The sequence below is a fragment of the Bos javanicus genome, chromosome X (assembly GCF_032452875.1).
Source record: "Bos javanicus breed banteng chromosome X, ARS-OSU_banteng_1.0, whole genome shotgun sequence".
NCBI lineage: Eukaryota > Metazoa > Chordata > Mammalia > Artiodactyla > Bovidae > Bos > Bos javanicus.
Genome location: NC_083897.1, coordinates 21,143,074 through 21,168,958, shown reverse-complemented (window position 1 = coordinate 21,168,958; position 25,885 = coordinate 21,143,074). Strand labels below are relative to the sequence as shown.

Below are 25,885 nucleotides of genomic sequence, written 5' to 3'. Positions count from 1 at the left end.
CCCAGGCTGCGGCCTGGGGGCCGGGGCCGAGCGGGGAGCCTCCTGCCCCCTCGCCCCTCTTCTCGCTCAGCCTCCTGGCCTCTGGCCTTTGGGCCGGGAAAATGGCTTAGAGGCCGGCGTCGAGACTTCGGGAAGAGGGGGAACAGAATCGAGCCGCAATAGCCTGTGCGATCTCGGCAACTCCGAGGACGCTGGCGGCCGTGCCTGACACTGAACGGCGCGTCCCGGGCTCCCGGGGCCGGTCAGGGCGCGGCCGCCTGCGCTTCGTTTGGCCGGACTCGGGGCTCGGCGGGCGGGCGGGCGGGCGGGAGGCGTGATCCCGGAGGCTCCTTCCCGCCACAGCGTCGACTGCGGAGGTAACATCTGTGCCCACCCCCTCCTCACCACCCCCTCCACCCGCCACGCCACTTACATATATATGTGTGTATTTTTTTTTTTTTTAAGAAAGAAAGAAAACGAAAAAGCAACCTTCCTTTCCTACACAATAGACGCACCAGGGGGCCTTTCACTTGGCCAATCTCAGGAGTTTCATATGAACTTCATTAAATCAATTACTCGGTGAACACATCACAATTTATTTGCAATTAGTATCAAAATGTCTTACTTTTCTTAATAGGTCGGAGCAGATGTAGCTACAGAAGGGACAACGCGTTTTCGTGAAATCTATCTCTTGCAACACATTAAATCTTCTGGTCAGAAGAGAAGGAGAAATTCAAAGGCAGTTTAGAGGAGGAGAGAGAAATCAAGCTGGAGACAAATGCGATCCGTGCAGGTGTTGGAGCAGCTTGCGTTATAATTGTATCTAGCGAAAAGGTTGCCTTTATTATCCGTAATGATCGAACAAAAGTCACCATAATTAAACGTCTGGTTTTCTCCGATGACTGAGAGGTGCATGTCTGAAAGGCGCCGGGTACAGCGAGGGACTTCAGAAATGGTTAACAAGACGCTCCGTTCTTTGAATAGTGGCTTTGTCTTATGGGGATGGGGGGAAGAGAAGAGACGGAGGGAGAGAGAGAACAGTTATCTAATTTTCATTGCCCCAAACCAGAGATTTATTGATTGCGACAACAGTTTTATTGTACTCGGGGAGGGGGTTGCTGTAGGTTTATAGAAACTGATTTACTTTCGTTTGGAAGTAAAATCATATGCAACAGTCTCCCCGTTGGAAGGTTGGACCTCAGCTCCTGTTAATACCATTAGTGACACAGGATCGAATTTCAAATGAAGCCTGGTGACAATTACAGACGGAAACAGATGCCCTTGGAAATTTAGGTCAAGTGTTCAAGATTCTGGTTTCATGGTCAAGGTTGTCTTGGGGGTAACCTTGAGGAGATGCTCATAAATCTATCCTCCTCTCCGAACTGGGGATGCCCCTTCCAGCGGGAGTGATATGGAGAAGGGGAGGGGGCAGAAAATTTATTTAGAGGGTCCTCAGGTCACCGAAAACAGAAGAGAGGCTGAAGTATGGTAAAACCGGGCAAGTGTGCTGGGCGGGTAGCCTGAGTGTGTGTGGTGGTGCGGGGGGTACCAGCCTGGGGGTACCGCGGGGAAGAACAACTGCTCCAGGGACTCCCGCGTCCACTTATTAGTCCCCAGCAGGCAGACCTGGAGGCCGGCCCTTAGCCTCCGAGCCTTTTTTTTTTTTTTTTTAAACCCATCCGCAAAATGGGAATCAGGGTCCCGCCTGGTCTTTCTGGAAGGGTGGTGGCGAGGATTGAGGGTGATAACGAATTTGAAAGCGACCAGGCTTTCAAATGGAAGTTATTATTCTGAAAGTGCAGCCTCCTTCCTTTGCATTTTAATCATTTGCCCCTTAGCTCAGTGAAAAAGGCGTCGTGTCTCTTCCCTCCTGCCCGCGGGAACCTTCCCCCAGAGCCGCCAGCTCCGGCTCCCGCGGCACCAACGCCTTCGTTCAGGGTCGAAAATCATGTTGTCTTTTCCCCGGTTCCCCATCCCAACCGGCGTCTTTAAGCGTGGCAATCTTCGGGGTTTACATCCCTCTGGTGGGTGTTTTCCACTTGACAACTCTTTTAAAGACATAGAACCATATTTTATTTACTGCCTACTATAAATTATTTACTAGCAGGCTGAGGTAATTCCATTAAAGCCTCACGGTTTGTTTATACTAAATAGTTATCTGGGGACTCCTGGCTCGCCTTCGAGCTGCGAGGATCCGGGGAGGTGGAGACGGTCCGCTCGGGCAAGAGAGGCCCCCGGAAAGGAGAGGGTCCAGGGGAAACGAAAAGGGTCTTCTGCCTCTTGAGGATTCATTAAAAATTAAACACAATCTGATAATCGTCGGTTTTGCTCGGTGCGAGGTGTCATTACTGCCCCCGCTACCCTTCCCGTGCCCCCGCGTGCACGGGCTCACCCTTGAGAGCAAGATGACTTCGTCCTAGGAACTAACTCGACGGTGGCATCAATCCGATTTGGGGGAGGGTGGAGGATACAGTTGTGGGGGGTGGGGGGAGATGCAGGGGGCCGTTCCAGGGATGAAGGGAGGAGAAGGGGAGGGGAAGGCCGGCCCTCTTCGCCGGGGTTGCTGCGGAAAGCATGCAAACCCTGCGAACTTTGCCTCTGGTCCCCTCCCCCAACGCGTGTACCCCGGGCAGAAAAGAGGGAATAGAAAAAAACCAGCCTGAGGGAAGGCACTGTGCCTTAGACGCTGTCTGCGCGCGCACATCTGTGTCTTCCCTTGCCAAGATCTTAGCACTGGCCTGCTGAGTTGCTTCTTTCTACTTTTCTGACTCCGAGTCTTACGCGTATATAAAACAACTTACTTCTGTCTCTCAACTTAGGGACCTCTCTGGAAATACCAAACACCCCAGGAAATATATTGGCCTTTAGGGGAGGGACGGGGGATTCAGCCAAACAACTGTAAATGAATTTCTGTCTGATCTGTCTGCCATAAGTTATGTTGGCCTTGGAAGAAAAGGCGGGGGGGGGGGGGGGGATTTATCTGTTTCTGTTGAAGGCTTTTTCAGAAGGGGCTCTGGAGGCATGTAGTAATGGTGTGTAAGTTTCCCACCTGGTTTTGCAGACGAGGATTTCAGAATAGTCGGGTTATTGCCTGTAACACAGGAAGAGATAAACAAGACACCTGGACACAAAGCCAGTTGTCTAAAGCGACTGTCTAAAGTGATCTGCAATAAATAGAAAGGTCACCATATTTCATAATTTTTCTCTTTTTCTTTCAGCTGAAATAGAGATGCAAGGTAGTGGGAAAAAATCATCTTGGTCTCAGTGAGTGACAGGCCTACTGCTGTTCATTACAGAGCTGAAGAACTGGAACTGACAAACATTCAGGATACAGCTTTCATTCTCAGTAGGTAGGTTCACCAATAATTTAAAATTCAATGACATATTTTTAATATTCTCGGTTTATATTTTCTGGTAATTTGGTTACCTTTATTAACTTAAATCCTGTTTTATCAAAAATGAGGAGAAAATTGTAATATGTATAAATACTTAAGTATGCAAACACGAAGGAGGCATTTTATGGTGATGGAGATGCAGGTTAACCCTGTGAACGCCAAGTTGAATGTGTTATGTAACCACTATATTTCAAAATATTTCAATACCCACATGTATACATTGTAAAAAGTAGAGGTGCAATTTACATAACAAAATTAACCATTTACACTTGAACAATTCAGTGATATTTAGTACATTCGCAATGCTGTACAGCTACCACGGCTACCAAGTTATAAAACAGGTTCATTGAAGACCGTGATGATGGTCACACAATGACGTAAATGTACTTACTACACCTGAACTGTACACTTTAAAATGGTTAAGATGCTAAGTCTTTTTTTTAATTAACTTATTTTCACTATGAAATTCAATCCTAATCCAATCATACAAAAATACCTACTTAAAAAAAAAAACAAAAAAACAGAAAATGCTACCCAAACCAAACCAACCAACAAAAAAAATGTTCATCAACCCCAAATAAAACCTTGTACCCAGTAAATCATGACTCCCCATTCTGCCCCACTCCAAGCCCCTGGCAGATCTTTTTATTGGTGCTGGTATTTCTTAAAAACAAGTATTTTCCTCAGCAGCAAAATTTCTGTCTGCTACTATTTCCTTAAAATCTATGTCATCACATTCTATTCCATACATCTAACTACAGATACAAAGAGGGGATAAACGACATAATCTGCTTATTTGTATTTGTTCTAGAAGCCAATAGAAGGTTTCCAGATTGGTATTTGCAACATGGGTCTTTTTAATGAGCGGGTGGATCCCTGGGCAACACATACAAATACTTTGTTAGTCATTGTGGGAGGGACATGAGTTTGAGGCAACAGTTAATCTTGCTCTCATCAATAGAAAGTGGATTAGCATGGTATTTTCTCTTTTGAAATGTAATTCATAAAGTTTAACAAAGCAATAGTTATCATCAACCTTTTGGGAAAAAGAGTGCTAAGATGAGTTTTTTTGCAAACCATTTGTTTCTGGGCATCAAAACTGTGCCCTGAATTCACAATTATGGAAAAACTTTGTGAATAGCTTACAATGTCAGAGTCCCATCTCCTTGGTCTTGTGTGTGCTGACGCATTCATTTATTCACAGGGTTCACCACAAAGACGAAAGGAAATATGACTGTGGCTAAAGAATTTTAATCAAAATGGAAGCTACCATTCATGTAACTAGGACCACAGGGTTCGAGGCCATTGGAGAAGCTATTTCTGTAAGATGGCAGCAAGAGGTCAGGACTGGCCCAGAGTTGTGAGCTCAGACAGATTTTTGAACCCTATCCACCACCGTGGATTAATGGGAATGAAAGGAGCAAAGAATATGTTGGTGAACAAAAACATGGGTGGTCAGTTCTGTAGTTCAACTTTGTGCTTTATTCTATTTGAAGAATGATAACTGTCAAAAGAGTTAGCTGATTTTGACCTGTGTTGTTAGCAAAAGTGAGTTAGCAAAAGGCATGTTTTGCATTTAATGTTCAGATTAGTTTGTCATGAGGGGAAAACAATAAGTGGCACTTAGAGAAATTCCATTCCTCCTGCTACATTCCTCCAATGAAACCTATTTCCTTTCCCCCACTATCGACATTTTGGGCTGCTTAGTGAGTGAGTATCTATGACAGCGTGAAAGTGTTAGTCACTCAGTCATGTCTCTTTGTGACCCCATGGACTGTAGCCCACCAGGCTCCTCTGTCCATGGAATTCTCCAGGCAAGAAGACTGGAATGGGTTGCCATTTCCTTCTCCAAGTATCTATGAGCTAGGTACTATTATTATTTTCATTTTATGGAGGGGAGAAATTGAGGTATGGAAACCTTATATAAATTGCCCAAAGTCACAGAGCTACTAAGTACAAGCCAGAATTCAAGTTGAGGCAGACTGACTCCAGAGCCCAGACTCTTAACCACTCCACTACCTTGCCTCAGTTCAGTTCAGTCGACTCTTTGAGACCCCATGGACTGCAGCACACCAGGCTTCCCTGTCCATCACCAACTCCCAGAGTTTACTCAAACTCATGTGCATCACCTTGGTGATGCCGTCTAACCATCTCATCCTCTGTTGTCCCCTTCTCCTCCTGCCTTCAATCCTTCCCAGCATCAGTGTCTTTTCCAATAAGTCAGTTCTTCGCGTCAGGTGGCCGAAGTATTGTAGGGCATGGAGAAAGCAAGGGTGAGTGTGGGGTGTGAGGAGGCTGGTCGGGGGGACAAATTGGGGCCAATCCCTGTGAGGATTGTGTAGGTCTCAGGAAGGAATTTATCTTTATCCTTGACAGGAGGGGAACCCCTGAACTGTTTTGAGCAGAGGAGTGACATGATCTGGTTTACATTTTCACAAGATCACTCTGGCTTCTTGTTGAGGACAGACTGTAGGAATAAAAGTCGGAGTCAGCCAGATCAGCTAGAGGCTACTACAGTTATTCAGGTGGGAGATGAGGGAGATTGCAACTAGGATGGTGGTGATGGAGAGGAATGGAAGGATTTAGTAAATATGTTGGAGATAGCACTTATGCGACATACTGGTGGTGCCAGACTTGGGAAGGTTAGGTGGAAAAGAGAGGAATAAATCCGACATGATTGATAGGTTTCTATTGAGCAACTAGATGGATGTGGTACTTAGCTTCTTCCCATGGAGAGGGATGGAGGGATTTAGTAAATATGTTGGAGATAGCACTTATGTGACATACTGATGGTGCCAGACTTGGGCAGGTTAGGTGGAAAAGAGAGGAATAAATCAGACATGATTGATAGGTTTCTATTGAGCAACTAGATGGATGGTGGTACTTAGCTTCTTCCCTGCTCTTTACCCATGTGGATTCTGGGTGCCATCTTGCCTTCCTGACCTCTAGGAACTATTCAGCCATTACCTCTTATTCTTTTCTGGAACAAATGTCAATGCTTTATGTCCAGAATGCTCAGAATGCCCCAGGTTCTCCCCACTCAGTCCTAGTGTTCAATATGAACCAATACCTAGCTCAGAGCCAGTTTGCAAGACAAGTATCAGTGGTTAACACCATTGAGAGTTCTCAGGTCACCCCTAAGACATTCTAGAATGGGTCCCCCAGGTAACTCCATTTCTGATGTATAGGCAGTATGGAATAAAGAGAAGATAGTATAGCATGGAAGATGAGATCACTGGCTCTGGAGTCAGATACATATTCAGAGTCCTACCCCACCATTGATTATCTGTATGATCTTAGGCAAGTTACCTAACCTTTCAAAGCTCCAGTGTCCTCATCTGTAAAATGGGTATAATATTATATTTTTCATTATTAAATGAAAGAATGTATGTAAAGTGCTAATTATAAGTATCTGCTACATCAGTATGTTAAAATTGATCTTTATTATTGTTTTATTTGTATTTCTTATTTTTATATTCAGTTCAGTTCAGTTGCTCAGTCGTGTCTGATTCTTTGCGACCCCATGGACTGCTGCACGCCAGGCCTCCCTGTCCTTCACCAACTCCAGGAGCTTACTTAAACTCATGACCATTGAGTTGGTGCTGCCATCTAATCATCTCATCCTCTGTCGTCCCCTTTTCTCCTACCTTCAATCTTTCCCAGCATCAGGGTCTTTTCCAGTGAGTCAGTTCTTCGCATCAGGTGGCCAAAGTATTGGAGTTTGAGCTTCAGCATCAGTTCTTCCAAGGAATATTCAGGACTGATTTCCTTTAGGATGGACTGATTGGATCTCCTTGCAGTCCAAGGGACTCTAAAGAGTCTTCTCCAACTCCACAGTTCAAAAGCATCAATTCTTTGGTGCTCAGCTTTCTTTATAGTTCAACTCTCACATCCATACATGACTACTGGAAAAACCATAGGTTTGACTAGACAGACCTTTGTTGGCAGTATTATTTTTCACATACCAGTTTTAGTTCTGCCCAGGAAGCAATATAAATATGACTCCTCTTCCTCAAGGTGGAATTTAGCATCTGTGAAGAATTTCCACCTTACTGAATGTACCCTTCTAAGAAATGTCTGTCTTTGATTTGTTCATGGGGTGAAACATTTCCAGATCTCTCTACATCCTTAGTTTGTTCATAGGAATATTGTGAAGAATGAATGAGGTAATGTTAGTGAAAAGACCTTGTGAACTGTGGAAGAGCTAAACAAATATTTTTATTCTTTAAAACATATATATGACATATAATAATAAGTTATCCTAATTTGCATATGAAAAATCAGGGCACCAAAATTCAACTGAAACAAATCATGAATTTCTAAATTTTTATCTTACGTTATTGAAAAAAGAAAGCTGGAAATCCATTGTAAGCAAAGATAACTGCATTACAAGAAAGGAGTTCGAATGTATGGTTAATTCCCAGGATATATATATTGTGGTTTGAAATGTTTATTACCTAGCCTACAATTCAATCTTGACATGCAGTGTATAAATACCATACTTAATTCTAGATTTACAAATTTAACTCACCTCTATAACGCAGGAGATGAAAGAGAACATGGAATGCTTTTGTGCCAGGTTCTGTGCTAAATCATATATTTATCTTCTAAAAATCAAAGTAAATATATATCACCAATTAAAAGACAAATATATATGTTACACCTATTAGTTAAAATTATTCAAAATTCAAAATTCAAAAAAAAAATATTCAAAATTCAGAACTATTTGTGACCAAAAATCCACATTTTAATTTGAAAGTATATCCATGATTTTGGTGAATGTCAAAAAAGAACTGTTTTAATTATACATGTCTCAGTTTGATTTAAAATTGTGAAATAAAATAGGTCTGGTGCCTCTTTCATCGAGGTCTGAAAGTCTTAGAAATGTTTGAGGTTTTACTTCATTATCAGAGTTGATGAAATACCCTTCTACTTTGTACAAAGAAGCTTCAACATTCTTTGTATTATTGAAGTGGTTCCAAAAGGAGCCACTTTTTTTTGCTATCTAATAGCTCTATAAAATAAATTTGGCAAAGTATTAACAACTGGTGAATTTAGGTGAAGGCTATATTCTTTAAAATTTGTTGTAGTTTTAAAATTTCCAAAATGAAAAGTTAGGAAAACATATTTTAAAAAAAGTTTTCATGAGTGGTAAAGATTTCATTGCATATTGAAATAATTAAAAACTAATACAGAAATAAAATAGAAATTATTTGGCAAAATACAGAGTAGATTTACTTTGAAATGTATGGGTTTATAATTAACCTAAATAATATTTGGAAAGTGCATTTTAAATTTTATTAAACTGTTTATTTTACTTCTTTAAAAAATACTTAATATCTCTTGGCTTCTGCAGTCATTCCTTCTACAGGTATTTATTGAGAACCTCCACCATGGCTAGTAATTGTCTAGATGCTATGTGAGATACAAAGATCTATAAGACATGGCCTGTGCCCTCAAGGAATTTACAAGCTAGAAGTGGTATCATATTCTTCAAAAAGCTTCCACAGTGTAAACAGAAACTGTAAGCTTATAAAAGAAAGTAAGCAAATCTACTCCAGAAGTCTGCTTGGCAGTATCACTACCCTGATTCTGCAGTTGATGTCTTTTTCTAAGGCAGTAGTCACTAAGTTGTGTCTGACTCTTACGACCCCATGGACTGTAGCCCAGCCAGGCTCCTCTCTCCATGGGACTTCCCAGGCAAGAATATTGGAGTGGATTACCATTTCCTTTTCCAGGGGATCTTCCCCACCCAGGGATCAAACTCACATCTCTTGTGTCTCCTGCATTGCAGGCAGATTCTTAACCACTGAGCCACCAGGGAAACCCTCTCTCTAAGGCAGAGAGGGTGCTTACCATTGCTTCTTCATCCTCTTTGTCCTCTTTCTGTGCTTCCTCTTCCTTCACCTCCACTTTCTTCTTCCTTTTTCTTCGTTGTTCACATCATCACATTTTCATCCATAGTTTTGCAGTGCTTACAAATAATTTTCCATCCTCAAAGTTATTTATTGTCTTTATGCTTTTAAATTGTAGGAAAGACAGAAGCATAAACTATAATTGACCTAGGAATATTGGGGGAAAAGTAAATAAAATAATAAAAACATTAGCTTCACATGATCAGTGCTTTTCTCATTAAATAATGTTTTACTACTTCAGGTAAATTTATCCAATAAGACATTAGAACATCTTTTAATACCCCATAATAGAGAACTTTCCTGTGAAAAGAGTGCTTCCTTTATGGTTTCCATTACCTGCTCTCTTGGGTTCCTGCCTTAATTCTTTTTTAGTACAGTATCTCAAAAATAAGGATTGAGAGATGTGACTTTGCATATCAGCAACAATTACCACAGAATATGACTTCTTTCTTTAGCTTGCCTCTGGAGCTTTTTTTGGTTGCAAAGGAAACAAAATGATCAAATACCTGCTTGATAGTGTTTGCGTTTAACTATAGAAGTATGTTCACTTTATGTCAGCAAAACATGGAGATTTGTGAACAATAGCAACAATAGAGGTGATGAAGGGTTTAGCCTGATGATAAGATTCAAAGCTGAGGACTTTTTAAGGGAGGAAGGAAGAGACTAGCAATGAGAAGCAAAAGGACGTCTGCTCCATCTCTTTACAAACCTTGGGGATCTTTCTGTGTCAACTAGTACAGAACTACTTTATTCTATTAATCTGCTGCCTACTATTCCATAATGTGGGCAAGTCATCACTTAGTTAACCTTTCAAACATCTAATGGATATTTAGGTTATTTCTAATTTTTTTTGATATCACATACAATCTCATGCAGTTTTTTACCATGGTTCTTATACAGAAAGAACTTGCTGCTCCCTACAAGGGGGCAAAAAGTGAAGGCTCTTTTGTATTTTATCTTGTGCTTCAAGATCACAGAATGTCAGAATTGAAAGGGGTTTTAGACATTTTCATTTCTCTAGTGCCTCCTCTAGTACCTCTCAAGTCGCTAGTACCTCCTCTCCCATCCTCATTCTCAGCTAATGATCTTGTTTCCTATTTCCTTGAGAAAATAGAAGAGATCAGCAAAGATCATCCACAAGTTGCCAGTACCATGTGCACATATATCTACCTGGAGCTTCTGTACCCCTGGAATTGTCCTTCTCTCCAGATATTCTGGATGAGCCATTGTGCTACTGGCTAAGGAGGAGACAGCCTCTAGTATACAGTAGTTCTCTTCTTGCATACTCAAAGACACAAGCTTAACAATTTTTCCCTCTATCTTCTGCATCATTAAAATTTCTCTCTCTAATGGATCGTTCCTGTTACCATACAATCATGTTGTTATTTCTCCTTTTTTTTTTTTTATTTCTCCTATCTTAAAAAAGGATACTCTTTCCTGACCCTACTTCCTCTTCTATATACTGTTCCACTTCTCTGCTCCCTTCTACAGCAAAATTCCTCAAAAGAGTTGTCTATACTTATGAATTTTAATTCTTCTTTCACTGTGTTTTGAACCTGATTCACTGACTTTTGTCCCTACTACTTTGCCAAAATTGCTTTTACCAAGGTCACAAGGGAATTCGACCAAGAGCGGTTTTGCATCCTCATTATTTCTTGACCTAGCAGCAGCATTTGGCACCTTGATTGCTTCCTCTTACCTTGAAACTTCCACCTTGGGTTCCAGGATACCACTTGTATGATGTCCCCTCTCTCACTCTTAACATTGGTAATTTGTAGGGTGTTTTCCTTCTTCCTGATCAGTCTATATAGAAATCAATTTATCAGTTTTATTGAACTTATCAGTGAACCAGTTTTTGGTTTTATTGATTTTCTCTATTGTTTTTCTACTTCCTATTTCATTGACTTCTGCTTTCTTCTACTTTGGGTTTTCTTTGCATTTATTTTTTAAATCTTCTTAAGGTGCAAATTGAGGTCATTCATTGTCTTCCTTTTCTAATGTAGATGTTTCATTCCATACATTTCACTGCAAGTACTGCTTTAAGTGACATCCCATAAATTCTGTTTTATTGCATTTTCATTTTTATTCAGTGTAAAAAATTTTAATATTCCTTTGGATAACTTTCTGTGACCCATGGGATATCCAGAAGTGTGAGGGTTTGGGCTTTGTTTTAGTTTCCAAGTATTTGGGAATTTTCCAGTTAACTTTCTGTGACATAGTTTCCATTTTAATTCCACTAAGTCAAGGAACAGACTGTCAATCAAAACCACAGTGAGATATCACTTCATACTGGTCAGAATGGCTATCATCATAAAGAACACAAATGACAAATGTTGCTGAGGATGTGGAGAAAAGGGAACCTTCCTACGCTATAGGTGGGAATGTAAATCGGAGCAGCCACTGTGGAAAACAGTATGGTAATTTCTCAAAAAACTAAAAATAGAACGACCATATGACCCAGCAATTTCTCTTGTATATCCTAAACAAACCAAAAACACTCATTTGAAAAGATACATGTACCCCATTGTTCATAGCAGTGTTGTTTATAATTGCCAAGGTGTGGAAGCAACATAAGTGTCCATCAACAGATGAATGGATAAAGAAGATGTGGTATATATATACAATGGAATACTGCTCAGCCATAAAAAGAACGAAGTTTTGTTTTTTGCAGCAACATGGATGGATCTTATGGGCATTATGCTAAGTGAGATAAGTCAGACGGAGAAAGACAAAAACTTTATGATATTGCTCACATATGGAATCTAAAAAGTACAACAAACTAGTGAATAAAATAAAAAAGAAGCAGACTCACTGATACAGAGAACAAACTAGCGGTTACCAGTGGGGAGTGGGAACCAGGCAGGGGCAACATAGGGGTGGAGGAGAAGGAGGTACAAACTATTGGGTGTAAGATAGGTTCAAAGATACATTGTACAACACGAGGAATACAGGCAACATTTTGTAATAACTGTAGATGGAAAGTAACCTTTCAAATTTTTTTTTAAAATCTAAAAACAAGAAAAACAAGTGTTATTATGGGATTATATGAGACATGTGTGTTCAACTTTTGAAAACTGTAAAGTACTATAGAATTTAAAGAATGTTGCATTTCATAAAAAAAAATTACTGCCACTTGTTTCATGGCCTAGAATGTGATATATGTTGGTAAATGTTCCATGTCACGTGAAAAGAATGTGCATTCTGCTGTTCTTGGGTAGAGTATAGTAATGTCATTTAGGTCAAGATAGTTCATAGTGTTTTTCTAAACTACTGTATCTTTGCTGCTTTTCTCTTTACTTTTTATATCAGTTATTGAGGGAAGATTATTGAAATCTCTAAACATCATTATAGGTTTCTCTATTTCTCCTTGCAGTTCTATCCTTCTCCAACTTTCTCCTCATTCTTTTTCAAAATTATCTTGACTATTTTTGATCAGTTATTCTTACATATGGATTGTAGATTAGCTTATTGAGTGCTATGAAAAACCCATGTTTGGAATCTATTTAAATTCTAGATTATTTGGGAGAAGGAGTTCTTATCTTTATGATACCATGTCTTCTTATCTGTGAATACGGTATGTTGCTCTGTTGATTTAGGTCTTCAACTTCCTTTTTATAACTTTTATTATTTTTGTCTGTGAAGGTTGTACAAAGGAAATGCGTGCATCAAATATATATTGAGTCACCATGGTGCATCAAGAACTGCTCAGGCTCTGAGAATCCACTGACAAGTAACCAAAAGCAGACATGGTCCCTGTTCTCCTGTAGCTTGTATTTGGGGGTGTGTGTGTGCAGTGAACAGGCACATAATAAAGAAGTAATAAATAAATAGAATAATTGCAGAGTGACACATGCTCTGAAGAAAATAAAGCAGAGTAATATAATATAGAATGATGGAAGAAAGTTTCATGCATTGAGTAGTCAGGAGAGTTTCTCTAAGGAGGTAACATTTGAACAAAGACTCAAATGACAAGAGGCCAGCCACAAGAAGTCCTAGGGAAAGAAAAGTGTAGGCAGTACATCAAGTATCTTAAAAATAATAGCTACTGTTTATTGACTATGTCACTTGTACTGTGCCAGGCACTATTTTAAGCACCTAACTTTCACTGTATCATTATTAATCATTATTGAAGCAGATACCAGCTAGCAAGTGCCAGAACAAGACTTTAAACCCAGGCAGCCTGATTTCAAGCCTTTTTTCTTAAGCAGTATGCATTGCTAATCTTCCCCTCTTAAGCACAGATCAGTGTGGCTGAATTGTATGGGGTAAATTGTGTGAACTGTGTGGTAGAACTTGAGGTTAGGGAAGGAGCATTTTAATAAGACTCCTCTCTAGTGATGCAGATACTTCAGTGACCACACACAGAAAAGAACATAGACTTCAGAGAATTCATTCAGAAAAGTCACTAAATAGACATACTACAACAACAAACTCTGGGAAGGGAAAGAATCTGATTTCCAGAGTTGCCACATTATATTGTTTAAAATGCTCATTTTGCAACAAAAAATTATGAGGCATGCAAAAAACAAAACAAAAAAAACACAAGAAATTATGGTCCATACACAGGAGAAAATATAAGGAAGAGAAACTGTGTTTGAGAAAGTTCGGATATAGTGTTTACTAGACAATGACTGAACATCAGCCATTTTATATATATTTAAGAACTAGAGGCAACCATGTCTAAAGGACTAAATAAGGTGTGAGAAAAATGTCTCCCTAAATATCAATAAAGGGACATAAATGATAAAAAGCAAATCAAATGGAAATTCTAGAGGTGAAAAGCAGAATAACTGTAATGAAAAAGTCACTAGAAGAAGTCATCAGCAAATTTGATTAAGCAGAAGAACCAGGGAACATAAGTCAACTGAAATTATTCAGTCTGAGGAGCACAAAGAGAGAAGAATAAAGAAAAACTGAACAGAGCTACAAAGAACTCTAAAAATTCAACAATAAGAAAATGAACAATTCAATTGAAAATATGGATAAAAGATCCGAAGAGACATCACACCAACAGATGGCAAATAAGCATCTGGAAATATGCTCAACATTAGAGAATTAGGTCATTAGGGAAATGCAAATTAAAACAACGAGATACCATTGTATACTTAGCAGAGTGGCCAAAATCCAGAATATTGCAACACCAAATGCTGCAAAGGAGGCAGAACAACCGGAACATTCATTCATTGCTGGTGGGAATATAAAATGGGACAACAATTTTGGAAGACAGTTTGGTTGATTTGGAGGTTATAAAACTTAATATTCTTTTACAACATGATATAGCAATCACCTCCTTGGTATTTACCCAAAGGAGTTGAAAACTTAGGTCCACACCAAAACCCTACCCGTGGATGTTTATAGCAGCTTTACTCATCATTGCTGAAACTTGGAAGTAATGAAGGAGTCCTTCAATAAGTAAATAAACTGTGCAATGCAATATTATTCAGTGCTAAAAAGAAATGAGCTGTCAAGGCATGAAAGGACATGGAACAACTTTAAATGCATATTACCAAGTGGAAAAAACCAATCTGGAAAGTCTACATGCTGTATGATTTCAACTATATGACATCTTAAAAACGCAAAACTATGGAGACTGCAAAAATATCAATGGTTGTCAGGGGTTCGGTGGGAGGGAGGGGGGATAAATGGGTAAAGCACAGGAGATTTTTTATGGCAATGAAAATATTCTGTACAATTTTATTATGGTGGATACATATCGTTACATATTTGTAGAATATACAAGAGTGAGCCCTGACATAAACTATGAACTTTGGATGATAATAATGTGTCAATAGAAGTTTGTTGATGTTAATAGTCAGAGAGGTTGTACAGGTAGTATATGGAAACTTTGTCTCTTCTGCTTAATTTTGCTGTGAACCTAAAACTGCTTTGAAAATAGTCTATTAGAAAATAAAATAAAATTGTCTCATGTCTTTTGGATCTCTCTTGTTAAGTATATATATGTTTGTAGGTGTTTTTTGGGAAAGATGAACACTTTTAGCATTATAAAATATCCTTTTTGTCTCTCCTAACAATTTTTTAACTTAAAGTCTATTTTGTCTCATATTATTGATAGTAGCCATTCCAGTTCTTTCTTAGTTAATGCTTTCATGGTGTGTCTTTTTCTATTTTTTTACTTTCAGCCAATTTGTGTCTTTAAATCTAAAGTATGTCTCTTATAAACAACATATAATTATATCATGTATTTTGTACCAAATCTGTAAATCTTTTCTTTGGAGTGTTTAATTGATTTACATTTAGGGTAATTGGTGATAACATTCATTTTCCATTTTGATATTTGTTGTCTATATGTTTTCATTTTATTTTGTTTATTTATTCCCCCATCAGTGCTTTCTTTTATGTTAAATATTTTCTCATCTACGATTTTAACACCTGTGTCATTTACCTTATGGTAATTTTTGAGTTATCTTCTTAGTGATTTCCCTGGGAATTGCAATTAACATTTTACCATAACAATCTAGTTTAGATTAATACCAATTAAATTTCAATATTACATCAAATAAAACTTTGATCCTCATATCTTCTTTCCTCCTTCCTTTTTTTTGTGATGTTGCTGCTGCTGCTGCTGCTGCTAAGTTGCTTCAGTCATGTCTGACTCTGTGTGACCCCATAGACGGCAGCCTAACAGGCTCCTCCGTCCCTGGGATTCTCCAGGCTAGAACACTGGAGTGGGTTTTGTGATGTTACTGTCATACAAATTAAAAGTTTATCTATTGTGTGTCCATCAATTTACACTTACAATTTATTACTTTGTACAGCTGTCTTTTAAAATCAGATAGGAGAAAAAGTGTTAACCAACAAAAATACAATTCAATAATAATACTTGGAGACTTCAATACCCATATTCAATAATGAATAGAACTACCAGACAGGAGATAAAAATGGAAAAAAAAGACTTGAGCAGCACTATACACAAACTAGAATAAACACAGGTCTACAGAGCACTTCATGCAACAGTGGCCAAACACAAATCCTTTTCAAGTGCACATGGAGGATTTTTTAGGATAAACCAGAGGTTAGGCCATAAAACAATAAACTTAAAAGAATTAAAATCGTAAAATGTACTCTGACTAAAATGGAATAAAATAAAAAATCAATAACAAATATGTAGAAATTAAAGAACACAGTTCTAAATAACCAACAGGTCAAAGAAAAAATTTCAAGGAAGATTAGAAAATATTTTGAGATGAGTGAAAATGAAGCACAATATATCAAAATTTATGGGATGCAGTGATAACAGTGCTAAGAAGGAAATTTACAGCTGTAATACCTATATTACCAATATTTTGGTCATCTGATACAAACTCATTGGAAAAGTTCATCATGCTGGGAAAGACTGAGGGCAGAAGGAGAACAGGGCATCAGAGGATGAGATGGCTGGATGGCATCACCAATGCAACGGACATGAACTTGGGTAAACTTTGGAAGATGGTGAGGCACAGGGAGGCCTGGCATGCTGCTTTCCACGGGGTAACAAAGAGTCAGACACGACTGGACGACTGGACAACAATACCTATACTAAAAAAAAAAAAAAAACCTCAAAATCGATAGCTTAAACTTCCACCCTAAGAAACTGTAAAAAAGATCAAACTAAAATCAAAATAAGCAGAAGGAAGGCAATAATAGAGATTAGAGTAAATAAAATAGAAAACAGAAAAACAATAGAGAAAAACAACAAAACAGAAAACTGATTCTTTGAAAAGATCAACAAAATTGACAAATCTTTAGCCATATTGGCCAAGAAAAAAAGTGAGAAGGTTCAAATTCCTAAAATCAGGAATAAAACAGGATACATTACTATTGACTTCACAAAATAAAAAAGATTATAAGGGAATATTATGAATATTTGTATGCTAACACATTAGATCAGAGAAGGTGATGGCACCCCACTCCAGTACTCTTGCCTGGAAAATCCCATGGGCAGAGGAGCCTGGTAGGCTGCAGTCCATGGGGTTGCGAAGAGTCGGACACAACTGAGTGACTTCACTTTCACTTTTCAGTTTCATGCACTGGAGAAGGAAATGGCAACCCACTCCAGTGTTCTTGCATGGAGAATCCCAGGGATGGGGGAGCCTGGTGGGCTGCCATCTGTGGGGTCGCACAGAGTCGGACACGACTGAATCGACTTAGCAGCAGCAGCAACACATTTAGCTATCCTACCATATGACCTAGCAATTTTTTCTTAGTTATATTCTGAAAAAAACAGAAATGTAAACAACCAAAAAGTCCATCTTCCTGATGATCAGATAAACAAAATGTGATCAATACATAAAATGGAATAGTAATCAGCCATAAAAAAGAATGAAGTAGTGATACATTCTTCAGCATGGAAGGAAGTACATTAAAAACATCATGCTAAGTAAAAGAAAGCAGACACAATAAACCACGTATTGTATGATTTTATTTATATGAACACTCTAGAAAAGGCACATCCATAGAGGCAGAACAAGTATTAGTGTTTTCAAGGGGCTGGAAGTAGGAAGCAATGGAAAGTGATTGCTAAAGGTATGCTGTTTCTTTGGGGGTGATTAAAATGTTCTGGAATTAAATAGTGGTGATAGGTGCATAACATTGTGAATACACCAAAAAGCAGTGAATTGTACACTATGAAAGGGTGAATTGTATGGAATCTGAATGATATCTCAAAAATTTTTAAATAAACATAAAGCCAAACTGCCTGGATTTGAATTTCAGCTTTGGACACTCTCATTCACCTTAGCTAAATCATGAATTAGTAACCATGTTAGACTTAAGAGTTGGTCCCACTTCTTCATTACATCAGTAGTGGTATACACTCATACCCTTGTCATTTCATTATGGAGAGCAGATTATATTCCCCCCCACATCTTGATTTTGGCCTTGGTCATGTGACTTGCTTTATCCAATAAGATGTTAGAGGACATGATGCCACTTCACAGTTTAAAATATGCTTGACAACCTAGATGTCCACTGGCAGACAAATGGATAAGAAAGCTGTGGTACATATACACAATGGAATATTACTCAGCTATTAAAAAGAATGCATTTGAATCAGGTCTAATGAGGTGGATGAAACTGGAGCCTATTATACAGAGTGAAGTAAGCCAGAAGGAAAAACACCAATACAGTATACTAACGCATATATATGGAATTTAGAAAGATGGTAATGATGACCCTATATGTAAGACAGCAAAAGAGACACAGATGTAAAGAACAGACTTTTGGACTCTGGGAGAAGGCGAGGGTGGGATGATTTGAGAGAATGGCATTGAAACATGTATATTACCATCTGTGAAATCGATCGCTAGCGCAGGTTCGATGCATGAGGCAGGGCGCTCAAGGCTGGAGCACTGGGATGACCCTGAGGGATGGGATGGGGAGGGGGGTTCAGGATGGGGGATACATGTACACCCATGGTGGATTCATGTCGATGTATGGGAAAACCACGACAATATTGTAAAGTAATTAGATTCCAATTAAAATAAAAAATAAAATAAAATATGCTCGAGCAGTTGGACTTGCTCTCTTGGGATTCTGCCACTGTGTGAGAAGAACAAGCTACTAATAGCTGGTGGTCCTCCATCCTGGGCCCTTCAATGAGACACATGGAGCAGGCGGCCCCATTGACCTGCCAACTTGAAAGCAAGAAATAAATGTTTATTACTAAATGCCAGTGAGATCTGGTGGCTGTATGTTACACTGCTAAAGATGAGCATGGCACTAGTGGTAAAGAACCCGCCTGCCTGGCATGAGGGAGTTTGTACTGTGTGGTTCAGCTCCATTTCTGTTCCACCTGTCTTCATTCTCAAATCCCATATGAAAGAGTGTCCCTTCTCTCAAACACGGGTTTGATTTCTGGGTTGGGAGGATCCCCTGCAGGAGGGCATGGTAACCCACTTCATTATTTTTGCCTGGAGAATCTGATGGACAGAGGAGCCTGGTGGGCTATAGTCCATGGGGTTGCAAAGAGTCAGACACGACTGAAGAGATTTAGCATGCATACATGCACGCATGCAAAGAAGACAAACATATGAACAAATAACCCAAGGGTTTGGGTGGTTTGCAATCACAAAGGTTTAGTTCTTGGTCATGTTATGGGTACTGTGTGGGTCAGCTTGTTCTGTTCCACCTGTCTTCATTCTCGAATCCCATATGAAAGAGTGTCCCTTCTCTCAAGCACTGTTGGGCTTATGGATAAAGAGGAAAATGAACACGGTGAGCTCTGAGCTGACTTGAAGGCTTTTGTTCAGAACATTTTACTTCTGTTCATATGTCATAGGACCATGCAAGTTACATGGCCAACCTGAATGTAAATGGAGAAAGGAAGGCACCACAAGTAACATAGCTCAGATTGATGCCAACAGGGAGGAGCACCTAATATTTTAAACACTAATATAATCCACTAGAGTGACCTTGAGCATGGTATTTGACCTCTTGTAGGTTATTATAAGGATCGCAAGACTTCTTCTGGCAAAGCACTTAAACAGTGCCTGACATGCTAAACACTATCTGTTAAATAGAAATAAATCCAAGGCTCATCCATGCCATTGTTTCCTCTTGCCATGGAGAAAATCATGCATTCACCCCTTCATCATCACATGCCGAAAGGAAAAGTACTTTATTTACCAGCATTTAAAACAAGACACTTCTATTTTTCAGAGTCTGTGCTTTTAAAATGAAGCCTTAAAAAGTTGTGTCATTGCTTAAACTCAGTGAAAGACGTTTCTATCGTGGGCTTTGCAGTCAGATTCGTTCTTGTCTGGAGAAGGGGAGAAGAGTTCTGTGTGGTAGGAACAGGACAGCAGGTGGTGGTAGCATAAAACAGAAGAAAAGCTTCCTGGCTGGAAAAAGACGGCAGCCAAAAGAGGTCCCAAAAGCTGTTTATGGCTATGACGGGAAGAGCATCGCGGGGACTCAGGTGTCTAAGCTGCTGTCTGAGTTGACACTACCCTTGGAATCAAAGGATCTCTATTCACATTACGCTTTTTTTCTCTTTTCCTGCTATACTCTGAGTGCTCACTGTGTATTTTGATTGAAATACTCTGCTCACACAGCATGCCTGTTAATGCCCTTCAGGAGCACTGAACACACACCTGGGATTTGCTAAAAGCATTCAAACTTTTTTCCTCACTTTCTTCCTGAGTTTAGTTGAGGTTTGACAGAAAACAACAAAATTCTGTAAAGCAATTATCCTTCAGTTAAAAAAACAAATAAATTAAAATAAAAGACTGCAGAGGAGTTTAGTCATAGATGAAAACTCTCTGAAGAATTGTACTTTATAGGTAACATTGAAAACAATAATAAAAAAATTACCAGATCAAAAAAAAGAAAAAAGCAGTAATTGATACACACCTGAAAATAAATTGGGGAAAAAAACGTAATGACAGACAAATGCAGCCTGTTCAGTACAGGGTCCAATTCCTACCAAAATAACAACTACTTGTGTGAAGATTGAGAAAGGAAAATTCTGAATATCTTTTCTTACTGACCCTGCCTTGCACAAGAGAGTTTAATAAATGCCCATGATATTACACTTCTCATGAAGTACTTCCTATATCTTTTCTTTGTATATCCTGGGACTTTTAAGGTGACTTCCAGTCCTGGAGATTCTATACAGGGTATAAATATAATATAAAGCTTCACTGTGAGAGTGGTCGGGGAGGGGCGATCTCAAGTTCCTCTGTCTCTAATCACTTATGTTCTACAGTCTTAAATTAGAATGAGTTGAACCATTTTCCAGCTTAGCCAGAAAGGTTTACTCTATTTCTTTCTTTTTAAAAAAATTTATTTATTTATTTTAATTGGAAGCTAATTACTTTACAATATTGTAGTGTAGTGTACAGTAACTGACATAGCTGACATCCATTGAGCATTTTTACCATATGTCAAGCACAGGTACTATTTCACTGAATCTTCTCAGTTAGAATTCATCACCTCCATTTTACAAACGAAGAAACCTAAGTCCCCAAAGATAATGTAAATTGTCCAAAATTAGCATATGGCATTGACTGAGAGCATAGATTCTGAAATTAGCTTGGTCTGAATTCTGACTTTGCTGCTTACTAGCTGTTTTAACTTGTTTCATTTATTTGCCCTTCCCATGCCTCACCTTTCTTATCTTTGAAAAGAAGATGCTATTGACAGTTCTTAACTCGTAAGATTTTTATGAGAATTTAATGAGTTAACCATAAGATTTAATTATGAACTGTGCATAGCACATAGTAATTATCATAAAAACGTTTCCTAATTCAATACCCATTCAAACTCTCAGCAAAGTAGGACTGAAACAGAATCCTTCAACTTAATAAAGAATACCTGCAAAAAACCATACAGGTAATATATTTAATTCAGTGAAAGACTGAATTTTTTCCCTGTTGCTTGGAAAATCCCATGGACAGAGGAGTGTGGTAGGCTACAGTCCATGGGGTCGCAAAGAGTCGGACTCAACTGAGTGACTTCACTTTCACTTTCTTTCAAGAATGGGTAAAAGGCAAAGATGTCTGCTCTCATCACTCCTCTTCAACATAGTGCTGGGAGTCCTAACCACTGCAATAATAAAAGTCAATTAAGTGTGCAAATCAGAAAGGAACAAATAAAATTGTCCCTATTTGTAGATGATGCCATTGTTTATACAGGAAATCCCTAAGAACACACAATGCAAACTAGTACAGCCAGTATGGAGAACAGTGTGGAGATTCCTTAAAAAACTGGAAATAGAACTGCCTTATGACCCAGCAATCCCACTGCTGGGCATACACACTGAGGAAACCAGAAGGGAAAGAGACACTTGTACCCCAATATTCATCGCAGCACTGTTTATAATAGCCAGGACATGGAAGCAACCTAGATGCCCATCAGCAGATGAATGGATAAGAAAGCTGTGGTACATATACACAATGGAGTATTACTCAGCCATTAAAAAGAAAACATTTGAATCAGTTCTAATGAGGTGGATGAAACTGGAGCCTATTATACAGAGTGAAGTAAGCCAGAAGGATAAACACCAATACAGTATAATAACACATATATATATGGAATTTAGAAAGATGGTAACAATAACCCTGTGTACGAGACAGCAAAAGAGACACTGATGTATAGAACAGTTTTATGGACTCTGTGGGAGAGGGAGAGGGTGGGAAGATTCGGGAGAATGGCATTGAAACATGTAAAATATCATGTATGAAACAAGATGCCAGTCCAGGTTCGAAGCACGATACTGGATGCTTGGGACTAGTGCACTGGGATGACCCAGAGGGATGGTATGGGGAAGGAGGAGGGAGGAGGGTTCAGGAGGGGGAACACATGTATACCTGTGGCGGATTCATTTTGATATTTGGCAAAACTAATACAATTATGTAAAGTTTAAAAATAAAATAAAATTAAAAAAAAAAAACTCCTAGAACTAAGTGAGTTTAACAAGATTGCTACAAGATTAACATAGAAAAACTAATTGAATTTCTATATACTATCAACAAACATATGGACATGGAAATTTTAAATGCAAAACAGTTTATAATCACTAAAAAAGTAGAATACCTAAATGTAGATCTAACCAATCATGTACAGGATTTATATAATGAAAACAACATAATGCTCATGAAATAAAGAGTTAAATAGTCACTAGGTCATGTCTGACTCTTTTGTAACCCCATGGACTGTAGCCCACTTGGCTTCTCTGTCCATAGGATTTCCCAGGCAAGAATACTGGAGTGGGTTGCCATTTCCTACTCTAGGGGATCTTCCTGGCCCAAGGATCAAACCTATGTCTCCTGCATTTGCAGGTGGGTTCTTTACCACTGAGTCACCTGAGAAGCCCATAGTAAGTGATGAGGCATACTATTTTCATAAACCAGAAGATGCAAAAGAGTAAAGATGTCCCTTCTCCTCCAAATTTATCTACAGGTTGAATGCAATTTCTATCAAGCTCCCAGTAAGAGTTTTGTGTAAATAAACAATAAAGTTCTAAAGTTTAAAACAACAATTAACAAAATGAAAAGGTAACCTAAGGAATGGAAAAAAATATTTGCAAATCATATATCTGATAAGGAGTTAATAGCCAAAATATATAAATAATTCATACAACTCAATGACTCATACAAATCAACAACAAATAATCTGATTTTATTTATTTTTTTAATTTAAATTTATTTATTTTAATTAGAAGCTAATTACTTTACAATATTGTAATGGTTTTGCCATACATCAACATGAATCCACCACGGGTATACACGTGTTCCCAATCCTGAACCCCCTCTCACCTCCCTCCCCATACCAGATTTTAAAATGGGCAGATTAAAAAAAACAAAAGACATTGTAATGAGTGAGTGAGTGATGGTCGCTGTCATGTCCAACTCTTTGCAACCCCATGGACTATAGCCTACCAGGCTCCTCTGTCCATGGAATACTCCAGGAAAGAATACTGGAATGTGTTGCCATTTCCTTCTCCAGACATTGCCAATAAACTCCCCCTCAAAAGTGGAAGAGAAACTGTATAGACATTTTTCAAAAAAAAAAATATATAAATGGCTAACAAGTACATAAAAGGAGCTCAAAATTACTAATCATCATGGAAATGCAAACCAAAAGCACAATGTGATGTCACCTCATATCTGTTAGAATGGCTATTATAAAAAAAACAAAAGACACGAATATTAGCGAGGAAGTGGAGGAAAGGGAACCCCTGTACATTTCTGATGGGAATGTAAATTGGTGCAACCACTGTGGAAAACTGTATGGAGGTTCCTCAAAAAATTAAAAATAAAACTATCATATGATCCAGCAATTCTTCTGGGTGTGTATCAAAAGGAAATAAAATCAGGGTCTCATAGAGATATATAGACATTCATGCTTATTGCAGAATTATTCACAAAAGCCAAGTCATAGAAACCACCTACTTGTCAATGGATGAATGGATAAAGATGTGACATATATATACACATACATATATATATGTATCTACACACATACACTATGGACGCAGGTTCGTGACATTGTACAAGAGACAGGGAGCAAGACCATCCCCAGAAGAAGAAAGGCAAAAAAGCAAAATGGCTGTCTGAGGAGGCCTTACAAATAACTGTGAAAAGAAGAGAAGCAAAAAGCAAAGGAGACAAGGAAAGATATATCCATTTGAAAGCAGAGTTTCAAAGAATAGCAAGGAGAGATAAGCAAGCCTTTCTCAGTGATCAGTGCAAAGAAATAGAGGAAAACAATAGAATGGGAAAGACTAGAGATCTCTTCAAGAAAATTAGAGATACCAAGGGAACATTTCATGCAAAGATGGGCTCAATAAAGGACAGAATGGTATGGACCTAACAGAAGCAGAAGATATTAAGAAGAAGTGGCAAGAATACACAGATACAAAAAAGATCTTCATGATCTAGATAATCACAATGGTGTGATCACTCACCTAGAGCCAGACATCCTGGAATGTGAAGTCTAGTGGGCCTTAGGAAGCATCACTATGAACAAAGCTAGTGGAGTTGATGGAATTCCAGTTGAGCTATTTCAAATCCTAAAAGATGATGCTGTGAAAGTGCTGCACTCAATATGCCAGCACATTTGGAAAATTCAGCAGTGGCCACAGGACTGGAAAAGGTCAGTTTTCATTCCAATCCTAAAGAAAGGCAATGCCAAAGAATGCTCAAACTACCACACAATTGTACTCATCTCACACACTAGCAGAGTAATTCTCAAAATTCTCCAAGCCAGGCTTCAACAATACATGAACTGTGAACTTCCAGACATCCAAGCTGGTTTTAGAAAAAGCAGAGGAACCAGATATCAAATTGCCAACATCCCCTGGATCATGGAAAAAGCAAGAGAGTTCCAGAAAAACATCTACTTCTGCTTTATTGACTATGCCAAAGCCTTTCACTGTGTGGATCACCACAGACTGTGGAAAATTCTGCAAGAGACGGGAATACCAGACCACCTGACCTGCCTCTTGAGAAATTTGTATGCAGGTCAGGAAGCAACAGTTAGAACTGGACATGGAACAACAGACTGGTTCCAAAGAGGAAAAGGAGTACGTCAAGGCTGTATATTGTCACCCTGCTTATTTAACTTATATGCAGAGTACATCATGAGAAATGCTGGGCTGGAAGAAGCACAAGCTGGAATCAAGATTGCTGGGAGAAATATCAATAACCTCAGATATGCAGATGACACCACCCTTATGGCAGAAAGTGAAGAAGAACTAAAGAGCCTCTTGATGAAAGTGAAAGAGGAGAGTGAAAAAGTTGGCCTAAAGCTCAACATTCAGAAAACGAAGATCATGGCATCTGGTCCCATCACTTCATGGGAAATAGATGGGGAAACAGTGGAAACAGTGTCAGACTTTATTTTCTTGGGCTCCAAAATCACTGCAGATGGTGACTGCAGCCATGAAATTAAAAGACACTTGCTCCTTGGAAGGAAAGTTATGACCCACCTAGACAGCATATTAAATAGCAGAGACATTACTTTGCCAACAAGGGTCCATCTAGTCAAAGCTACGGTTTTTCCAGTGGTCATGTATGGATGTGAGAGTTGGACTATAAAGAAAGCTGAGTACTGAAGAATTGATGCTTTTGAACTGTGGTGTTGGAGAAGACTCTT

General features: G+C 38.9%; 1 long non-coding RNA gene across 1 annotated transcript; it reads left to right on the top strand.

The window, feature by feature from the left end:
• Positions 1-458: 458 nt before the first annotated feature.
• On the top strand, positions 459-10,675 carry LOC133242365 (uncharacterized). Its single transcript, XR_009734852.1, has 3 exons — positions 459-1,467; positions 3,198-3,329; positions 4,579-10,675. It is a non-coding gene; the product is annotated as an uncharacterized LOC133242365 (long non-coding RNA).
• The last annotated feature ends 15,210 nt before the right edge of the window (positions 10,676-25,885 follow it).